We start from the raw sequence: 8465 nt of genomic DNA on the forward strand, positions 1-8465 counted from the left end.
ATTAATGGAATTATAAAGCAACAAAAATTATTTTTTTTACTTTTTATTGCTGTTTTTACCTGTTATAACAAAGGAAAACCTCAAACTCTTATGAAGAGGAGAAAAAATACTGGCTGTGTAGACCTATTTTTAAATAAAACACAGAAGAGGAAACAAAACACTGGTGTCTGTAGACCGACTTTGAAATAAAACCCTGAACTATTCAGATATATTTGAGTCCTTCCCTTATTTGTGGAACATTTATAAAATAAAAAGTAGTCCACTTTGAAAAACGACTACCATGTGTAGACCTACTTTGAAATAAAACACAGAAGAGGAGAAAAACACTGGCATCTGTAGACCTACTTTGAAATAAAACCCTGAACTATGCAGGTATATTTGAGTCTTTCTCTTATTTGTGGAACATTTATAAAATAAAAAGTAGTCCACTTTGAAAAAAGACTACCATGTGTAGACCTACTTTGAAATAAAACCCTGAACTATGCAGCTCTATTTGAGTCCTTCCCTTATTTGTGGAAAATCTATAAAAATTAAGAGTTAATACAGGTAAGGCATACAGGTAAGCCTGCATCGTTAGTCGTGAAAGCAAATTAATTTGTCCACGCTGAATTAAACCCTCTATTTTCCTCAGACTTTCCTTTTTTTCCGATTTATCCATGGTTAGTTTACTGGGGGGTCGGAAACTCAAGATTAGCCACTTGCAGACGGCAGGGAGAGGCGCAGGGTGTGACGTACTGTATATTTGAGTTGATCTATCTATCTATCTAGGTCGTCCTCGGACGGGCCCTCCATCGGTGCTTCCAGTCATCCCGATCCTCCATGCATCTGGCTAGCTCGCCGGTGCTTTCTGTTCCCACATCTCTCCTGAGTACGTCCACGTAGGTTAACGTGGGACGTCCTCGTGATCGATGCCTGTGTGTTGGTTCCCACACAGTTGACTAAATATTTTAGTTGATGAAATATTTTTTCATTTCAGTGTCACAGTATGACATCGATCTCCAAAATAAGAGATATACATTTAAATTTTTTTTATAAAAGAAACCAATTGTATTATTATTATTCTTTTTACCAGGGTGCCGCAGCTGATTAGCTAAAGAGCTGCATGCGGCTCCGGAGCCGCAGGTTGCCGACCCCTGGGTTAGGGCAAGGTTACAAGGCACTACCTTAGTATTATACTGCATTACGATACCGTGTGTTTCAATATGAGGTCCACACATGAATTATGAAGTATTACAAGTGAAATGTCTTGCAATAATCATCACCATAAGATGATGGTCTGAGGAAATGTAAAAAAAAGTCAAAAGCATTTGCTACTAATACCAAACAACAATAACAACAGTGGCAAGTGTAATAATGGTGTAATAATAATGTACAAACTACTGACTACTGAATCATAGATATGTAATAGTCTCTGAGAGATATATGAAAGATAGACAGAGATAATTCACAGTGGATATTTGCCAAGCCTCTTATCAAGCGGGCATAAAAGTGGCAATTTTTTTACTTGAAATTGAGGACTGCATGATTTTGCAAACCAAAATACTATACTTTATATATAGCACATGCATGAGCCTGGTCTCTTTTGAAAGATGACATTCTGAAGTTTCTGATTCCAGAAAAAAAATAATACTTTTAGTGCTAACATAATAGAGTAACGTAGGTCTGAACTTGAGTTGTAGAAAAACTCGTTACTCAAGTTTTTCTGTAGTAGTTAGTAGTCCAGAGGTAGTATTTCCCCAGAAGGTGGTATGGCTTACAAATCCATACGGACCCATAGCCTGAAGCCTAATGTAGTACATGTCCAAAGATCCATTCAGAAATGAGTGATTAGGAGTGATTTTGGTAAACTGTGTACAAAAGAAAAACTGAGTTTTCTCATAGACCTCAATTCATTCGGCTGTTTTTCTCTTCCTGTTTTCGCTCGTTAGAGCTTGGAGAAGGGAGTTTACTGTAGAACCAGGCGGGGAAAGAAACAGGGAGCTGGAGAGGGAAGCCGGAGCTGGGAGCAGAGGCCCGATGAGGGGGGATGGGAACGGGCGCCGAGATCCGGGGAGGGGGGCAGGACCTGGGAACAGAGGCCCGACGAGGGGGGGTGGGGATGGGCACCGAGACCCGGGGAGGGGGACTGGACCTGGGAACCGAGGCCCGACGAGGGGGACTGGACCTGGGAACAGGTGTAGAAGCCCGGGAAGGGGAGCTGGACCCCGGAGCCGGATCCCGGACGAGAGGCCCTCCAGCCGCCGGACTAGGGACCGGTTCAGGAGAGCCGGGACGGAGGTGCGGCGGCGACAACCCCCGGAGCAGGATCCCACGCAGGCCACGGCGAAGACCACAGCGAAGACCACGGCGAGGACCAGGACGCCGATCACGGGGCAGAGCTGGACCAGACGGGGAGCCAGGATCCGTCGAGGAGCCGGCACAGCAGCCGGACCAGGTGTAGAGGCCGGGCAGGGCGTGGAGACCGGAACGGTCTCGGCGGCGAGGCGTGGTGTAGGATCCGGGGATGAGGAGTCAGGACCCAGAGGAGAGGCTGGACTGGGCGTGGAAGCTGGACCAGCTGTGGAGGCCTTGTTAGCCATACTAGCTTCAGGGGCTAGGCTAACTGTGGGCCCTGGACTCACTGTGGGAACTGTGCTAGCTGGGGAGGCCTGGCTAGCTGCCGAAACTAAGCTAACAGTCGGAGAGAGCCTAGCAGCTCCTGTCAAGATAGCCCTCCTAGGCCTGCTAGCTGAAGAGACCTGACTAGCTGCAGGGACAATGCTATCTTGGGACATCTGGTCCGTCTCAGGTACTAGGCTCACCCTGAACCTGGAGCATAGTTTAGCAGTGGAGACTGTGCTAGCTGGGGACATCTGGTCCGTCTCAGGTACCAGACTCACCGTGAACCTGGAGCCTAGGTTAGCATTGGGCGTCTGGTTAGCTATAGTAGCGGGGCTAACATGCGGAGCTGTGCTAACTGGGGACGGCCAGTTAGCTATAGGGACGGAGCTAACGGGCAGAGCTGTGTTAGCTGTGGACGTCTGGTTAGCTGTATGAGCGGAGCTAACAGGCAGAGCTGTGCTAACTGAGGACGGCCGGTTAGATATAGGGACGGAGCTAACGGGTGGAGCTGTGTTAGCTGGGGACGACCGGTTAGCTATAGGGACGGAGCTAACGGGCGGAGCTGTGTTAGCTGTGGACATCTGGTTAGCTGTATGAGCGGAGCTAACAGGTGGAGCTGTGCTAACTGGAGACGACCGGTTAGCTATAGGCACGGAGCTAACAGGCGGGTCTGGGTTAGCTGTGGACGTCTGAACAGCGATGGACATCTGAACAGCCTCAACGGCTGTGGGGAGCTCTAGGCTGGCCATAAGCCTGAGAACAGTCGGTAGGCTAGCTACCCTAGCCTCCGGCTTATACTCCTCCATGAGGGCAGTAACACGTTCAGCCATCTCCCACATCGCTGGCTCCAGTGTCGGATTCTCTGTGGCGACCTGGTCGATCTTCTGGAGCAGGAACACCCACTTGGCCGGTGAGTAACGCTTCATGTCACCGGCCATCAGGCTCTGGACGACCCGAATGGTATCGCTTGCCCTTCTTGCTGCATTCATTAATGGTGGCAACATTCTGTTACGATGGGGTAGGTTAGAACACAGTTTGCAGAAGGGAATGGAGGCAGAGCCAAGGATTGAAGCTTGGAGAAGGGGAGTTTACTGTAGAACCAAGTGCAATACAAAGAACATACAGAAACTACTTAACATACTACTCAAACAAAACAACAAACACTAACACTTACTAGAGGAAGACAGCGCAATACGGCGTGGACAGGAAACGGGGAGGGAGACAGGAGGAATGTCGCCACAAGGAAGGGAGGACAGACAGACACCTAAATACCCCAACTAATTAACAATTAAGAACACCTGGCCAACACAGAATCACAACACAACCTAGACAATAAGCAATGACAACTAAACACAACTAAACACAAAAGCAACTCATAACAACCCAAAACAGTGCACCACATCACACCAGGGAAGGGAAAGTCAATGACAGCACACACCAGGACACCACATTGATCACACTATTAATTAAGGTTAAAACAGTAGTCAGGATGTCCAGTGTACTGGACTGCACCATCTGCGGATGGCCACCAGAGGGTAGGAGACCAATGTTAGGCAGAGAGCCAATGTTAGGTAGAGAGCCACTGTTGGGTGGAGGGCACTGCCCAATGTTAGGTGGAGGGCACTGCCCAATGTTACCATCCTGCCCAGTCCAGCCAGGACCGGGCCTAGGAACGTGACAGATTCATACATCCCCACATGGTGTTTCATTGGTAAGCCACACTCATTGGCTACAATGATCCACAATCATTTTCGAGATTGGATCTAGATTGACGGAGTTACAGTACTGCGCCAAGAGTCGGGAGTGGTATTTTGCGCAATACCATGTACTTTGCACAAGCCTCAAATACCGGCATGTAACTCGAGAACCGCTGAGCGGATTTTCTCTGATTTTGTCGCTATCGACAGGCAACAAATAAGCCTTCAATTCGATATATATATATTGTATTACAAAATATGCACACCCGAGTCACTAGGGGTTGCCAAAGTGCCAGTGGGCAAATCGTCCTAAAAACGTCCCATATATGGGACGTCGCATGCTAAGAGGTACAAATCAGACAATGTTCTGCAGATAAGAAAAAATATATGTTGCATCAGTGAGAGACTTACGGCATTCTATTTGACATATTAATTATATTAATTATTTTTATTTTTTTCATAGAGTCAACATATTCTTAAATAATAGCGGTGCCCGAGGCTGGGCATGATACAGTCAACATAATAGCAAGAGAGAGAGAGAGAGAGAGAGCGAGAGAGCGAGAGAGAGCTCCCGTTCTACAGTCAATATACAGTGTTATCGCTGCACAGACCCGGCAATGCCCCTGACCAGAGGAGAGAGAAATATAATAGTTAGTAAAAGCACTATATAAGCTCAGAACACAGCTCAGAACACAACACAGCTTAGAACACAGCTCAGAACACAGAACACATCTCAGAACACAGCTCAGAACACATCTCAGAACACAGCTCAAAACACAGAACACATGCAGAACACAGCACAGAACACAGCTCAGAACACAGCTCAGAACACAGGACACCTCAGAACACAGAACATATGCAGAACACAGCTCAGCACACAGCTCAGAACACAGCTCAGAACACAGAACACAGCTCAGAACACATCTCAGAACACAGAACACATGCAGAACACAGCTCAGCACACAGCTCAGAACACAGCTCAGAACACAGAACACAGCTCAGAACACAGAACACCTCAGAACACAGCTTCATCTAACGAGGCGTCGCAAGGTTTAACTGAGGCTAACGTTAACATGATGGCACACACACAGTGGCACACCCTCCACCAGAGCAAGGCCAGAGAGAGAGAGAGAGAGAGAGAGAGAGAGAGAGAGAGAGAGAGCGCGAGAGAGAGAGAGAGAGAGAGAGAGAGAGAGAGAGAGAGAGAGAGATGAGTCTGTGGTCCAAACAGAGAGAGAGAGAGAGAGAGAGAGAGAGAGAGAGAGAGAGAGAGAGAGAGAGAGAGAGAGAAGCAAGACAGCTAAGATGAGCCCCTAAAGGATATTCAACTTTTAATGGAAGAACAAAACAGAAGGAAAAGATAACTTCACAAAGGCAACATGAATATACATAGATCCAAAAGGACAAAGATCAACACTTAAATCCAAAGAGAAGAGGGTCTATACCAGAGAAAACAAAGTAGCAAGGAGCCAACGGCCGACATCAGCTAAAGAGGCTAACTGCAAATAGAGTGGCCAGGTACTGATGCTAGCTCGACAGAACGTTAGCTACGACAGCTAGCCGGCCCGCTTGGCTCAATATAACGTTAGCTATGACAGCTAGCCGGCCCGCTTGGCTCAATATAACGTTAGCTACGACAGCTAGCCGGCCCGCTTGGCTCAATATAACGTTAGCTACGACAGCTAGCCGGCCCGCTTGGCTCAATATAACGTTAGCTACGACAGCTAGCCGGCCCGCTTGGCTCAATACAACGTTAGCTACGACAGCTAGCCGGCCCGCTTGGCTCAATATAACGTTAGCTACGACAGCTAGCCGGCCCGCTTGGCTCAATATAACGTTAGCTACGACAGCTAGCCGGCCCGCTTGGCTCAATATAACGTTAGCTACGACAGATTAGCCGGCCCGCTTGGCTCAATATAACGTTAGCTACGACAGCTAGCCGGCCCGCTTGGCTCAATAATAACGTTAGCTACGACAGCTAGCCGGCCCGCTTGGCTCAATAATAACGTTAGCTACGACAGCTAGCCGGCCCGCTGGCTCCACATAACGTTAGACAACATAACGTTAGCCACGATAGCTAGCCGGCCCGAGAGAGAGAGAGAGAGAGAGAGAGAGAGAGAGAGAGAGATCTCCACGGCGGGAATATAATAGAGTGCATTAAAAACTCACCAAACGTCCAAGAGGAAGGAGACAACCGTGGAGTTGACGAAGGTCATCTGCCGTACGACCGTCCTCTTCATCTTGGCATAACCTCCAATGCTGCACGCGCTCTCTCTAGGTTAGCTAACGCTAGTTAGCCTTTAGCTAAGCTACTAGCCGACATGGCTAGCCCGACTGAACCACACGTTAGCACTCGATACCGTAGCTAAAGCTAACTAGCTGTCCCTGCCTTTAGCTAAGCCGACATGGCTAGCCTGACTGAACTTTCTAACATGCAACAACTTTCATCTTCAGTCCATCTGCCGAACGACCGTCCTCTTCGTCTTGGCATAACCAAGACCAGGCTGCAGAAACAAATTAGTGGGGGGGCATAAAATGTTCTCGGGGGGGCACAATGGTTTTTCAACACAGGTTCCCTTTTATACGTTTCAGCTGGGACAACAGCGCCGTGGCTTGCTTGGTGCTTCCCACGGTGCTGAACTACACAGCAGAGAGGCAATTGAAAAATCTAATTTCTCTCTATCTTAAGAACATTCACTTATACAAAAACAGACTGAACGGATATATATAACAGACCTGCTGGGGCAGCGAACTGAGAGCAGGGGACACAAACAGGCTGGATTAGATGGTCAGGAAGGCCAGTAGCGTGGTTGGGGTGGAGCTGGACTGTAGCGAGGGTGGCGGAGAGGAGGAACCTTGCTAAGCTCCAGGCCATCAGGGAAAACCCCTCCCACCCACTATACACAGACTTGGCTGACAGGAGGAGCATGTTATAGGCTGAGGCTCACACTACCTAAATGCAGCACTGAACGGCACAGGAAGTCCTTCATTCCGACAGCCATCAGACTATACAATGCATCACTGTGCCTCACTGCATCACTGAGCACAGAGTGACAGTTACCATCTTCCTGGACTCTTACTTTTTAAACAGCACTGTGCAATATTACACCTACTGTAGACTTCAGTATATTTTTACTGTATTTATTTACTGTATCTTTTATTCTATTTTATTCTATTTCATTTTATTCTATTCTATTCTTAGGCCATTTGTTTTGTTATTCGTGACTTGTTCTGTCTAAATGTTTAATGTTGAGTGATTTGCAGTGTCAAATTTCCCTCAGGATAATACATTTCTATTCTATATCTTTGAAAAGTCTCCATTTATTCAACACTTCTGAATTCACTGACAAACTGAACTGAACTGACAAAAATAAGGTGTATAAAAAAGCAAACAAAATTCCTCCACAGGCTACTCATTAGTAGAGTGGCAAGCAGCGTTTGGGGACAGTGAAATCTTCTTAAAACACTGCCCGTCCACTCATTCCTGAACTTTTTTGTTAAGTCCTTCTCAAACGCCAACTGAATTAAATTGGCCTTGCGTCGATGAAGCATACTAAGGCGATGTTCTGTAAAGACGTTCTTGAGGGTAGAAAACAAATTCTCACAGAGTGCCGTGCTAGCTTCAGTAGTGTTGTTGTTGACATCAGTGCCCACTAGCGCTGTCCCCGACTAAGGATTTGGATAGTCGACTGGGCACAGGTGACTCATCAGTGGGCGGGCCCGGCCCCCTAATGCCCGCCCATGGCGCCGGGTCTGGCATAACCTCCAATGCTGCACACGCTCCCGTGGAAATAGTCAGACAGACGCACGCCAGCCGACTACCTTACCTGTAACCCCTCCCCTCGTTGAAACCAATAGTATATCTGCTGCAGAGCCGCAGAGCTCCAATAGTGTATGCAGAGCCACAGAGCTCCAATAGTATATCTGCAGAGCCGCAGTGCCCGGAACAAGTCAGACACATTCTACAAACGTGTCTAATGTGAAATATATAAGCATATAAGCAAAACTAGATTTTAGGTATGTGATGAAAAAGGGCCTCGTGGGAAGGGGGGGCCTTGCAAAAAATTTACAAAATTGTTTTAATAAAAAAAAAATATATATATATATATAATTTTTTTGCGAGGCCCCCCTTCCCGCGAGGCCCTGTGCGACAGCACTGCTCGCACA

This window comes from Notolepis coatsorum, assembly GCF_963971535.1.
Source record: "Notolepis coatsorum genome assembly, chromosome: 1".
NCBI classification, from domain to species: domain Eukaryota; kingdom Metazoa; phylum Chordata; class Actinopteri; order Aulopiformes; family Paralepididae; genus Notolepis; species Notolepis coatsorum.